Raw genomic sequence first — 14,525 nt, 5'->3', positions numbered from 1 at the left:
GTTGGTTTTGATGGTTGGTTGTTGTCCTTAGTTCACAAAAAGGAGCAAAATGACATCACCATGATAAAGTGAAGTTTCAGTGTATCTGATTGTGGTTGATCAGACCAATATGAGCTCCGAATGCTCTACCACAGGTTGGGCACAGATAGTCCATGTGAACATTTGGGGTAGATATGCCAAATTTGCACATCCTGTGTTTCCTTTGTGCTGTGTCAATTCTGCTTTGCTCATAGAGCACAGCACCTTTTCTGATGTGGGCACAGCATGCTGAGTGGTCCTGTGCCAGAGTCTCCCATGTTGCACAATCAAATCCAAAGTTCTTGAGAGACACCTTGAGAGTGTCCTTGTATCACTTCTTCTCACCATCATGTGATCACCTGTCCCACGTGAGTTCTCCATAAAATAGTCTTTTGGGCAAGTGTGCATTCTGCATTCAAACAACGTGGACAGCCCATCAGAGCTGCGCTCTCTGAAGCATAGTTGGAATGCTTGGCAGTTTAGTTCGAGCAAGGACCTCAGTGTCTGGTACCTTATCCTGCCAGGTGATCTTCAGAATTTTCCTAAGACAATTCAAATGGAAGCACTCAGTTTCCTGGCATGGCACTGGTAGACTGTCCGTGTTTCACAGGCAGTGATAATAAATATTGGGGGAGTGAAGTAAGATAAGTGTAGAAAAAGTAGAAAATAGGAAATTCATATCCAGAATTTTTTGAAGGATTTAAAATTTTTGAAAGGTCATTTTTAAGAAAGCAAATTAAAGGATAGAATATTAGCACTAAAAAAGATCTTATCTCTGAATCAGTTTTCTCAACTATAAAATGGGGTATTTGAACTATGTGACCATAAAAGTCTTTTTTTTACATGATCTATGATCTTACAGTCTGAAATGGGGGAAACAGTAATTCTGTCCTCATATGGTTGTTGTGGAGTAATTGCTTTGTAAATAATAAAAAATGAGTGAAGTATTATATAAGTATGAGCTATTAATATCTGGTCAACCCCTCTCCCCATATTTAATATGAGCAAATAACCCCACAAAGGTGATGTGATTTGCCCAAGGTTATATAGCTTAATTCTGGCTTTGATTCCAAGTTAAAAAATATTAACTATATTATTATACTATAATTATTATATAATATATTATAATATAATTACTCTATGACAATATTATAATATTATATTTATATTATAGGATATTATAATATCCTACTATACTATTAGGAAATAATCTGATAAAATATTCAGTTCAATCAATGGTCATTTATTAAATGCCTAGAATGAGCAAGGTACCATATTAATGAAACTAGGTATGGACAAATCCCACTCTGTTTTACTTAAATCCAATTCATTTGCAAGTCAAGACATAACCCTCCAATCCTGGATATCTCTGTTGAATCAACCAGCGTATCCATCACCTCACCCTAAATGATGTGGCTGAAGAAAGCCTAGACCTCTATTGAATTAAATGAGTGAGCATGGCATGAACAAAGCAAATATACTGGGATTGGTTGAAAAGAATTAGATACCTCTAGTGAGATATACCACAGAGCAGAAAGGAGAGGGGCCAGTGAACCCAGAGGGAGTGGCAGAGTTCCCAACCCCCATCAACCATATTATCAGAGACAATGCACCAGAAATAAACTGCATCCAGCTGGGAGATAGGAAAGCACACTAGACAAACTAGAGAAATGTAGCTTCAGGAATTTATAGAGGCTCTAGTACTAGATGCTCAACAGGAAGCTACACAAGCCAGATGGCTACTTCCTGAGGATTCCACAAAAGAAGACTTCCGCCAATCAGGTCCTATAAGTTATCCCTTTGCCAAATAGATTCTCTATTCTTGCGCATGCTTGCCTCTGGATTGTATTTGTACTCATGGGAGAAAATGTATCCAGACATTAGTGGAGGGGAATATTAGTGTACAACAGTCCTTGCTATGCCTTTTTAGTAAATATCCCTTTGTAAAAACTAATTTGTTATTTGATACTGTGAAAATATTAATTGGTTGAATGATACTAAGGAGCACATCAGTTGGGGATCCATAAGTGACAGTATTAGAAAGCCCAACTACACAGTTATCCCTAGATGTCTGAGTAATCAGGTACCCTCTGGCAACCCAACCTACTGTTCTGAGTTCAAGTTGGCAGAGTGAGCCCCAAGAGGGCACCTCATAGACTTTGGAGAGGCAAGGACAAAAATGAAATAGACTCTGCCTTCAAGAAATTTGCATTCTCCTAGCACAGTTGACACTTACTTTGTATAATCAGGGGAGGTTCACACAGGAGATTGCACCTCCACAAGGACTTAAAGGAAATCAGGGATTCCAAGAGGAGGAAGAGTGCTCCAGGCTTGGAGCCAACCTATAGAAAGACATAGAGGCAGAGGATGAAATTCGGTTTAAAGGAAGAGAAAATGAGCCAGTTTTAAAATGTATGAGGGGAAGTAATATGTAATCATATTAAAAACATAGACTAGAACTGGATTGTGAAGGGATACAAAGACCAAACAGAATGCTAAAGTTTCTTGATCAGAGAAATGAAATTGACAGAAGCATATTTTAGTAATATCCATTTGTAGTTGCATGATAGGATTTGAGAGAGTGAGAAATTAGAGAAAGAAAAACCAAGTTAGGAGTAGATTGTAATAGTTTATGTGAGAGGTGATCATCATTGGGATGTCAATCAACAAATATTTATTAAGCATTTACTTTGTGCCAGGCAAGTTACTAGTGCTAGAGATACAAAAAACAGTAAAAAGACAATCTCTATCCTCAAGGAACTCACAGCCTAAGGTTTCAGGTTAGGTTGGTAGCTGTGTGAGCGGAAAGAAATGGGAAGATGTTGGAAAGGCTATGGAGGTTAAATTGGCAACTGATTGGGTAGAGGTGGTGAGACTGAAAAGTCATGGATGACTGAGCTTGTGAACTTGAAAAAGTAAGAAAAATGTTGGTCCTTTCAACAGAAAGATGGAATTAGGAAGTACAAGTTATAGTTAGGTGGCCCAATTTATAGATTGTCAGACCTGGAGTAAGAAAGATTTATCTTTATGAGTTCAAATCTTGCTTCGGACACGTAATAGCTGTGTTACTCTGGGCAAGTCACTTAACCCTGTTTGCCTTAATGTCTTCATCTGGAAAAAGAGCTGGAGAAGGAAACGGCAAATCACTCAAGCATCTTTGCCAAGAAGATCTCAAATGGGGTCAGAAAGAGTCTGCAATGTCTGAAATGACTCAACAACAGCAGAGAGCACATTGTGCTTTTATAAATTCACCCTTTGCTTGCCATTTCCTTCTCCAGTTTACTTTACAGATAAGGAAACTGAGTCAAAGAGGATTAACTGACTTGCCCAGGGTCCCAACAGCTCACATCTAGAGGTTGTATTTGAACTCAAGTCTTCTGACTCCAGGCACAGTGCTCTATCTACTATGCCATGTGGCAGCTTCTAAGAATTTTGCTGCTTATATTTCTTCCAGTGACCTCAAGGCCACATGTGGCCTTCTAGGCCCTTGGATGCTTTTATTAAGTGAATTTGTTCTGTGAAGTTTGGATTCAGTCAAAGGCTGAACCTGAGGACCTAGAGGGTGATGTGACCACCAGGCTGCTGGTGCCCCACCTCTGTTCTATTTTACCACGCTCCTTGGAAGTGTAGTCATCTCTTTCTCATTGAGTTGGGATCATTAGATTTGTTTCTCCCTTCATGGTATCCAAACATGTCTTTTCTCTTTCCTTCCAACCCTTTCTTTTCAAGAAAAAGAACGTGGGGAAAGAAAGGAAATAAAATCAGGATGAGCTTTCTTTAGCGTCAATTGCCTGATTCTCCTCCTTAGCCCTAGATAACTTGGTCTTGCCCTCATTTTTTTTTTCCTTTTTTACCTCCCTTTTTCTAACTAGCCAGTCATAGCTGAAGTATGTTTTGTTTATGACTGTGCCTTTCAACTCCACCCTTTCTCTTCCATCGCTTTTTCTTTTCCCTGCCCCTGCTCACTTCACTGCCTACTTTGCTGTATTGCTGTGTTCAATTCCCTTTTTTGATTGTACAATCCAGAGAAGAATGAGAATCATAAGATTCCCTCTCCCCTTCATTCTCACCCAAGTGATTGAATGCTCTTCTCTCACATTCCAAGTTTGAGAAATAATAAGCTTCTCCCTCCTCCCATTCTTCCTCCCAATTTTAATAAAAAACAAGAAAGAGGACTGTATAAGAAACTGTGAACCTCTCTTCTGTACAGTTTGTATTTTAAGTGTAATTTACATTTAACCATGTTCATTTAATGCTTTGCTCTATATGTTTGTGTCACTTTGTCTCCTCTGTATTTTTTAATACTTTCTTGATCCTCTTTTTCCCCCCATCTGTCATGTTCCACAAATTTGTCTCATAAAAGTTATTCTTTATAACAGGTACAATTAATTGCTCATCACAGAATGACAAACATTGTACACTATGAATATCACTGAAAATTTTCTTTTGCCTTCCATCCTTCCTAGATCTGATATCCTCAGTTCTCTCTCATTATTGTTAACTTTTGAGGCCAACTATACCATGAAGAGCTCCTAAAATAAACTGCTGGTGGCCACACCTCTTCATCTCTCTAAAGGTTCCATCATGGAGAGGTGCTGAATTTGGCTCTATTTTTTTTTAATAGGACCTTCGCCTTTTTCAGAGAAAAGGCTAATTTTCTTAACATCCTTAGATTGGCAATTAGAGACTATTAACCAAAGGCCCTATACAAACAGTAGCTGAGTGTAGCTGATTATAGAAGATTAGATTTAGCTAAGTACAATTTAGGTTTCACATATGGAAACTCCCAGCCAGATTTAATTAATACATTAAAATTACTATTCTTCCCTAAAATTCTTACCTTCTCATTAGTTTTGAAAAATTGGGTCATTTGGTTTTCAATTCAACATAGAATAGGAAAAATAATAGGTTGGGGGTACAGAAGACTTCAGGAATACAAGGTTAATTGTCAAAAGGGCAGAGTAAATAAAATAGGGGCTCATAGAGGAGATATTCCTCAAGCTAAACTGGTAAAGGATGTTTTCTTTACATGTAGGATTTGAACTGAGTCTTGAAGGATGGGTGAAAATTAGACTGGTGAAGAGGAAGGAGAGAGCATTACAAGTGGAGAGAAAAGTATACAGTAGCGCTGAATAAGTTGAGATATGTCACAAAAAAATTGAGAATTCCATTTAGGTAAGAGAAGCTGGGTATACAGGAACAATGTCATTATTTTAAAAAAGGAGGTGGTAGAAGAACAAGAGAGCCTGACAACAAAGGGGATTTTCCAAAGGGATAGCATTCACAGTGGTTTCTTTTCTGAAGAGTTGTGATTAATATTTTCTGTTTCTTACATCACCATGGTATCCTAGGTATCCCTGCCCCTCCTTTTCCTAGAAAGCAATCCTATATGACAATAAACAATTTTTAGAGGAAAAAAGAAGTCATCACAACTGATCAAAGCATTGAGAAAATTCCCAAACATGCAATTTGCAACACTTTTGGACCTCCTACCTCTAATTTCCATTTCTTCTATTATCAGTGTTCCGTGTGATTTCTGTGAAGCTCTTTTAAGGCTAAGAATCCAAGTTTGGTAGAGAGTGTGAAAAGTGAAGGCTATGCATAAATAGTAGTGATTTTACCTTAATTTTACGTGCCTTTTCTTCACCAATAACTTTCAGCGATACACATCCCCTCAAATCAATAAATTGCTTTAAACAGTCTACACTCTTCTTCCTCCTTTCCAACCTATATCTAATTCTATGATCCCATTTTACAGACAAGGAAACTGGTTAAATAACTATATAAGGTCAGATAGCTTAACAAATAAAGGAACTGGCTCTAGAAAACAAATATTTTTATAGGCCCACTTGCAAAAAGAAGTAACTCAGAATAGATTACTAATGATGCTGCTTTTGCATCAGAGACATAGGCAGGCAAAACAACAGGGAGGAATGCGCAAGGATCATGGGATCAAAGTCTTGGAGCTGGGAGGGAACACAGAGGTCATCTAGTCTACCTCCTTTATGTATCCATCATGCCATGCTTCCTGCCTCTCCATGTCATCCTGTGCTCTTCTGAATTCTTCATATTCATCCCCAATTATATCATAGTAGCATTTTTTTATATTTGTAAAGTACCAGAATTTGCTTTAGTCATTCCTCAATTCATAAGCATTTACTTTGCCACTAAGCCCTTTGTCACCACAAAAAGTATTATTATCAATATTTTGGTGTAAATATGTGATTTTTCTTCCTGTCTATGGCTTCCTTTGGGTCTATATCTAGCAACAAGATCTCTAGTCAGAGGTTATGGAGTGGAATGTTCACTGGAGTCAGAGGACCTGGGCTCAAATTTCATGTCTGCCACTTAATATCTTTCTGAAAATCACTTAACCTCCCTGGGTCTCAGTTTCCTTTTCTATAAAATGAGAGGATTAGAATAGATAGCATCGGATGTCCTTTCTGGTTCTAGATCCATATAACATTTTAGTTTTTTTATGAGCATAATTCTAAATTGTTTTTCCAAATAGACCAATCAACAGCAAAACCTATAGTTTATTGTGTGCCTGCCTTTTTACTGTATCTCCAACAATGAGTATTTCCATCTTTTTTTCTTCTTTGACAATTTCCTGCGTATGAGGTGAAACATTAGAGCTGTTTTAATTTGCACTTCTCTTATTAACAGTTTGCAGCAATCTTTCAAATATCTACTAATTTGTAATTCTTCTTTTGAGAACTATTTCTTCATATCCTTTGACTACTTATCCTTCAGGGAATGCTTTCTCATGTAACATATTTGATCAATGCCTTACATATCTTGGATATCAGAGATATTTGATGTGCAGACTCCCCTATTCCCCCAACTGACAACTTTGTTTCTAATCCTGGCTGCATTGATTTTGTTCTCTGAAGGGCTTTGCAATTTCAGAGAACTGAAATAATCAATTTTGTCTTTTGTTCTCACTTCTGTCCCTTGTTTGGTTCATAACTTTCCTCCCAGTCATCATGGGGAAGGCACCTGATTTCATTCTCTTTGTTGGTACCTGCCTCTAACTTGAATTTGCATTGCTTTCCTTATTGTGTACCTATCAGGTCTCCCACTTTAGTTTCCTTTCCTCTACAGCATGAATTCCTGGGAGCTGGACTTTTATCATTTTATCTTTTAGACTCCATAGCATTATCATTCATGGCAGATGTTCCAGCACCAACACTCCCTATAGGAAATTACACTCAGTTCTCAGGCTCATGGCTCCTTCAACACTTTGTCATCTCTGAAGAGGCGATGTTCTTCTCACCATGCTTGGATTATTCAATAATATATGCAGTTTGGTTTCCTGAAGGCAATTTGTTCCTTCTGGGATACAAGTGCAGTTTTGAGAGGGGTTATAGACAGGGGTACAGTATTCAAAATTGTCATTCTGATGTAATCATTTAGAGCAATGGTATCAAACACAAATAGAAATAGGGGTCATTAATCCATACATAAGAATCCCCATGGATCATATATTACTTTAGTTTTAAAATGTAACTCTATATATGTGTGTATATATTTACCCATGGACATATATATATATTGTATTTTTATTTGTTTTATTAAATATTTCCCACTTACATTTTAATCTCATTTGGGCCCACTCAAGAACATTGCAGCCACACTTTGACACCTCTACTTTAGAGGTTTAGGATGTGTTTTAATAGAAGGTACCTGTGTGCAAGGGTAGGATTAAGTTCATTTGGGTGTGTGTTCTTGAAGGACTCTGTTCATAAGATTATATTATTTACAGCTGGAAGAGAAGTTTAAAAGGATATAATCCAGGGGCAGTAAGGTGGTGAAGTGGATAAAGCTGTGGTCTTGGAGTCAGGAGGACCGGAGTAGGTAAGTCTCTTAACTGAGATTGTCTTTCCCTCTCTCCCCAAATTCACAGTCTTGCAACTGATGAAACTGTGAATGGAGAAATGGATGTGCCCAAAGTCTGCCTTCTGCCTGCCCCTCCCTCCTTCCCTCCCTCCCTCCCTCTCTCTCCCCCTCTCTCCCCCCCCCCCTCTCTCTCTCACACACACACACACACACACACACACACACACACACACACACACACACACACACACACACACACACACACTCTCACACTCACACTCACACTCACACATATCCTCATTAGTGTGGCAGAACTGGGATTCAGTCCTAAGTCTTCTGCCTCCAAATCCAGCTCTCTGTACCATGCTGCTTTGTTTCTCAGTGCATTACCTCCCATTCCTTTTCAGCTGTCTAAGTCTTCCTTTCTCTTGGTGCCTTGTCAAGAGATTAGTCATTTTGGGTGACAGACTATAACACTGTCATTTAGTACAGAGGTCAACATAATTTAACAAGTTTCTGCAGGGTCTAAAGGTTACTTGTTAGATTTGAAAAGTACAAGAAAGTAAGAGGACTGATTTATGTAAAACAAATATATCAAAATTTACATGATGACATGTTTTATAGACTCTAACTCCACCTGAATAATTTCCTGCTTGTGTTGTGTTGCAGCCTGCTCACATCCACCATGCCCCTCTCTGTTGCCCTCTGGGTGATTTCCAACTTTTCTTTGGAGACACTGCATTGGAAGCTTTAATAGGAGCTGGTAACAGAAGACAGGTCCCCAGACTGTGTGAGGGGGTGAGTCAGCAGAGAGAGCTGACTAAAGCCTCCTGATAGACTACTTAACTCTTAGAAGTTCATTGGAAGAGAGTAGCATCCTGTTTCTGTGCAAACAGCTGTTTGGGTTTATTGCTCTCCAGGGTCAACTATGTCTCCAAAGAGGAAAAGCCCCAGAGGAAGCCTGTGCTGCCCTCTGCTTTCTTCCCTGGTTTGAGAGGGTGAAAAAGAAAAGGAGGAAGACATTGCATCTGTTTTGCAATGAGAAGGGTATTGGTTTTGCTGATAGCTAATTGGTTAAAATGGAATCCTTGACAATCCTAAGGGTTGCCTGGGAAAAAGCTGTCTTGAAAGAGAAATTCCTGAGAACCCCAGAGCATATTTGACAAGCTTGGCAGGTGTCCAACTTGTCACTGGAGGGACATAACATTTGTTCAACACCCTACCAAGAGTCACTGTGTACTACAATATTTTGTGCTTCAGTGAACCCAGCCTAACACAGAGAAAGCAGCTTTCCCTAGCAGGAGTGTTAGGTTTTATTGCTGGCTCTTTTCCTGGATTTTATTTACTGTGAATTACTGGTCCTCTCCTCTCTTCTTCCTATGTTGTACATGCTCTATGACATCTGACTTGGCAGATATATGTGGGAAGCTTTCTCCTTGCCCCTTCCCTTTTCAGTTTTTCAGGCTATATTATATGTGGTGGTATATTGATATATGTTATCATGGTGGTAATTCTCTCTACTCTCCCTCCAGAAAAGAAGCTACTGTAGCTAATGGCAAAAGTTACTCAGTAGAGAAGTAGCGGTGTCAGAAGCAGAGAAGACTATGGCAAGTCATGAAGGAGCAAGTTGGCAATCCTCAGGGACAGGAAATGTAAGAGGCAGAGATGAGAAACAGCAAGGAGATAAATCCAAGAGAGATATTCCAATACCAATGCAACTCTAAGTGGGAAAGCATGTGTCTTCTAAGGGATGCTCCCTTCCCCCATTAGTGTAGGAATCTGTGCAAGATAGTACTTTTTGTGTGTATGTGTGTATAGTAGGGAGGTAAGACTGATCTTGTACCTTGATTTTCTCTTGCTATTTGCTTTGCTATTCTGTCCTAATTAAATGCTTTGCTATTTGATTTATGGTTTCACTCTGGTCTGTTAGAACATATTTACATAATCATGATTACAGAAAACACCCCACACTGTCAAGTAGTCAGGGATTCCAGAATTGTATTTGTTAAATTGAGTTTAACTGAATAGCCTTGGAGGTAATGAAATAAATTGAATCTATTGCAATGATTTGATATAATGATTCTTCTTCATTTGTAAAGATTTTGTTAACCAGTTCCCTAGAGCAATATGCCATCCAGAAAATGGAATTGTCTTTTCTTGGTACAAAAAAAAAACCCAAAACTACTTTGAAAAGTTCATTGAAATAATCAGAGTATAGATTGCCTTATGCATAATTATTCTAAATCAAAATAACTCAAGGCCACAGAACTCAACTTTTGTAAATCATTTTAAAGTTTATAGAGCTTTTTCCCCACAATATCTCTGAAGTGGGTAGTACATTTTGCAATTTTATTCCATTTTGCAAATGAGAAAATAGAGACCCAGACTTTCCCAAGGCACAGTACAATGAGACGATCACCACCATATTCCTGGAAGAAATGCCCTCTCTTAAAGATCTTCTTAGTATTTTTGTTTTGGACAGTCATGGGGTCAGATGTGATCCTAATTAAACATTTAGTCCACTGAAATCCCCAGATCCTTTTTTCTTTTTTTTTGAAACTTAGTTCTATCCATTCCTCTTTCATATTATATTTGCAAAGCTGATTTTTTCATACACCAGTGTAAGAATTTACATTTATCTCTATTGTATTTCATCTTATTGGATTTGGCCCAATGCTCTAGCCTAACTCTGTCAGTCGGCATATTAGGTATTCCTTGTCATCTGATCATTTGTTGAATATTCCATCTTTGTCTCCAAATCTTTGAGGAAAAAGCAAAACAACATGTTGCCTTCAAGACAGACTGCAAACTCTTCTGTCCTACATTTAAAGCTATTCTCAATCTTGTGCTTATCATTTTGATATTATTCCCTTTCATGACCTCTGTGGTCTAGACAAACTGGCCCGTTTTCTGTTCCCCAGATACAAAATTCCATCTTCCATTTCTATTTTGCACATTTGTGATTTTGCACAGACTGTATCCAAAACACAAAAGAGTATACCCATCACTTTTGCTTCTTAGAACCCCTGGCTCCCTTCAAACCACATCTCAAGGACTCCTAAAAGAGGCCTTTTCTGATTTTCCAAGTTAGGACTCCTCTCAGCCAAATCACTTGCTATTCATTTTGGATATACAGTGTTTTTTATTTTTCTTTGAACATTTTGTATTCCCTCAGTAGGCTGGAAGCTCCTTGAAGGCAAGAATTTTGTCTTTTGTGTTTGCATCTCTAGTGCCTATCATGCTGTCTAGCACATAGCAGACATCAAAAATACTTAGTGGTGGACTGATTGATTTTTTTCCAAAGTATTTCAATAACAAGACTAGTTTAAGACCCTACAATAGAGAAAGTAGCCTCTTGAGATTGCTTCTACAAATGACAGCAAATAACGTCCACTTCAGTGTTGGCAACCCAAAGGAAAGAAACACCATAAAGCTTAGATTTGAGATGGAATGAGGAGGAATCCTAGCTCTGTGCAGGAATCCTTCACAAATCTTAGGTACAGAAAAAAAGTCTACTTTAATGCAGAGAGAAGAGATGGTCCATGGCCATCTTTGTCGACGTGTTTTAACTAAAAGACAGTCATTTTTTTTCATTCCCCTATGCTTTGTCTTCTCTATTTGTAAAAATGGAGCCAGAAACACTTTCCAGATTTTTCTAGTAACAAGTGTGTGAGATTTCTTTTAATAATAGTGCCACTAAGTATTAAATATGTATCTCCTCTCCTCTTTTTTATTCATTTTTGGCTTCAGCATTTTCTTTCCTTTTAGGAAAGCAGTTATACACTCAGCATGTGAGATGGACACTGAGGGGCAGATGGTTGGTTCTACTGATAACCATTCTTTTGTGGTAGTAAATACAGTCAGGAGAGTTTTGCAATCTGTCTGTATTATATTGTAGCAAAACAATACCTTAAGAATGAGTTGCATTTATCTGTAAGTCATTGTTTCTACTATGGAACTAAAGTGATAATTCCTTGAATGATGATGTGTAGGGAATTTGGTTTTTTTTTTTAAACATGGCTTTCAGACAATCCAATAATTCTTATATTATCTCTCCTTGATCTATTTTCCAGGTCAGTAATTTTTTTTTTTAACTTTTAACATTTATTTTCACAAAATTTTGGGTTACAAATTTTCTCCCCTTTTATCCCCTCCCCTCCCTAAACCCAAGCATTCTAATTGCCCCTGTGATCAATCTGCTCTCTCCTCTATCCTCCCTCCCTGCCCTTGTCTCCATCTTCTCTTTTGTCCTGTAGGGCCACATAGCTTTCTTGACCACTTAACCTGTATTTCTTATTTCCCAGTGGTAAGAACATTACATTTGCTCCTAACACTTTGAGTTCCAACTTCTTTAGCTCCCTCCCTCTCTACCCCTTCCCCTTGGAAGACAAGCAATTCAATATAGGCCAAATCTGTGTAGTTTTGCAAATGATTTCCATACTAGTTGTGTTGTATGGGACTAACTATATTTCCCTCCATCCTATCCTGTCCCCCATTACTTCTATTCTCTTATGATCCTTTCCCTCCCCATGAGTGTCGACCTCGGATTGCATTCTCCTCCCCATGCCCTCCCCTCCATCCTCCCCCCCACCCCGCTTGTGCCCCTGTCCCCCACTCTCCTGTATTATGAGATAGGTTTTCCTATCAAAATGAGTGTGCATTTTATTCCTTCCTTTAGTGGAATGTGATGAGAGTAAGCTTCATGTTTTTCTCTCACCTCCCCTCTTTATCGCTCCACTAATAAGTCTTTTGCTTGCCTCTTTTATGAGAGATAATTTGCCCCATTCAACTTCTCCCTTTCTCCTCCCAATATTTCTCTCTCACTGCTTGATTTCATTTTTGTTTTTTAAGATATGATCCCATCCTCTTCAATTCACTCTGTGCACTCTGTCTCTATGTATGTGTGCATGTGTGCATGTGTGTGTGTGTGTGTACTCCCACCCAGTACCCAGATACTGAAATGTTTCAAGAGTTACAAATATTGTCTTTACATGTAGGAATATAAACAGTTCAACTTTAGTAAGTCCCTTATGACTTCTCTTTGCTGTTCACCTTTTCATGGTTCTCTTCATTCTTGTGTTAGAAAGTCAGATTTTCTTTTCAGCTCTGGTCTTTTCATCAGGAAAATTTGAAAGTCCTCTATTTCATTGAAAGACCATTTTTTCTCCTGAAGTATTATACTCAGTTTTGCTGGGTAGGTGATTCTTGGTTTTAGTCCTAGTTCCTTTGACTTCTGGAATATCCTATTCCATTCCCTTCGATCCCTTAATGTAGAGGGTGCTAGATCTTGCGTTATCCTGATTGTATTTCCACAATACTTGAATTGTTTCTTTCTAGCTGCTTGCAATATTTTCTCTTTCACCTGGGAATTTTGGAATTTGGCCACAATGTTCCTAGGAGTTTCTCTTTTTGGATCTCTTTCATGCGGTGTTCTGTGGATTCCTTGAATATTTATTTTGCCCTCTGGTTCTAGAATCTCAGGGCAGTTTTCCTTGATAATTTCATGGAAGATGATGTCTAGGCTCTTCTTTTGATCATGGTTTTCAGGTAGTCCCAGAATTTTTACATTGTCTCTCCTGATTCTATTTTCCAGGTCAGTTGTTTTTCCAATAAGATATTTCACATTATCTTCCATTTTTCGAATCTTCTCGCTATGTTCTGTGATTTCTTGCTTTCTCATAAAGTCCTTAGCCTCCATCTGTGCCATTCTAATTTTGAAAGAACTATTTTCTTCAGTGAGCTTTTGAATCTCCTTTTCCATTTGGCTAATTCTGCTTTTGAAAGCATTCTTCTCCTCATTGGCTTTTTGAACCTCTTTTGCCAATTGAGTTAGGCTAGTTTTCAAGGTGTTATTTTCTTCAACATTTTTTTGGGTCTCCTTTAGCAGGGAGCTGATTTGCTGTTCATGCTTTGACTTCATGTCTCTCATTTCTCTTCCCAGCTTTTCCTCCACCTCTCTAACTTGATTTTCAAAATTCTTTTTGAGGTCTTCCATGGCCTGAGCCCATTGGGTGGGCTGGGACACAGAATCCTTGATTTCTGTGTCTTTACCTGATGGTAAGCATTGTTCTTCCTCATCAGAAAGGAAGGGAGGAAATGCCTGTTCACCAAGAAAGTAACCTTCTATAGTCTTATTTCTTTTCCCTTTTCTGGGCATTTTCCCAGCCAGTGACTTGACCTCTGAATATTCTCCTCACACCCACCTCACCTCCTGATCCTCCCAGCCAGTGTTTGGGGGTCTGAGATTCAAATGCTGCTTCCAGCCTCAGGGCTTTGGGCGGGGGCAGGGCTGCTATTCAGTGTGAGATTAAATTCAGATGCTCAGGTGAGGGCAGGGCTGCCTCTCAGGCTCAGTTCCCTCAGGGGGTTTATGCACAGATCTTCCACAATGGATCCAGGCTCCCGCCCGCTTGGGGAGCCCCTGTCTGCAGCCGCCTCTCAGCTTCTATCTCCTGGGGGCCCAAGCCATGGGGGTACCCCACTCGCCTCTCGACCCGCCAAAGAGACTCTCTCACCGACCCTCGTCACCTGTGGGTGGAGGAGCTTGTGCCGCCGCTGGAGATCCCATCTCTGAAGCCTGCTCGGATCTGTACCTCTCGGAGCCGGGGCTGCAGGAGATCCCGTCCCCGTAGCCCCCTCAGATCTTTTCCTCACAGTGTCGCGGCCGC

The 14,525-nt window shown here is 39.2% G+C and overlaps 1 long non-coding RNA gene across 2 annotated transcripts in view; it reads left to right on the top strand.

Moving 5' to 3' along the window:
• LOC140529098 (uncharacterized) overlaps positions 1–14,525 on the top strand; it is a 51,623-nt gene that overhangs the window by 32,423 nt on the left and 4,675 nt on the right. Inside the window, exons 3-4 of one of the 2 annotated variants that reach the window (XR_011975420.1) lie at positions 7,784–7,875; positions 9,390–9,929. This is a non-coding gene — a long non-coding RNA (uncharacterized lncRNA). Of the gene's footprint in view, positions 1–7,783; positions 7,876–9,389; positions 9,930–14,525 lie in introns of those variants that run through there. The other variant, XR_011975419.1, reaches the window with a different exon arrangement.

Source organism: Notamacropus eugenii, chromosome 2, assembly GCF_028372415.1.
Source record: "Notamacropus eugenii isolate mMacEug1 chromosome 2, mMacEug1.pri_v2, whole genome shotgun sequence".
Taxonomy (NCBI): Eukaryota; Metazoa; Chordata; class Mammalia; order Diprotodontia; family Macropodidae; genus Notamacropus; species Notamacropus eugenii.
The sequence above is the reverse complement of the archived record's forward strand: the minus strand, read 5'-3'. Positions and strand labels throughout refer to the sequence as shown.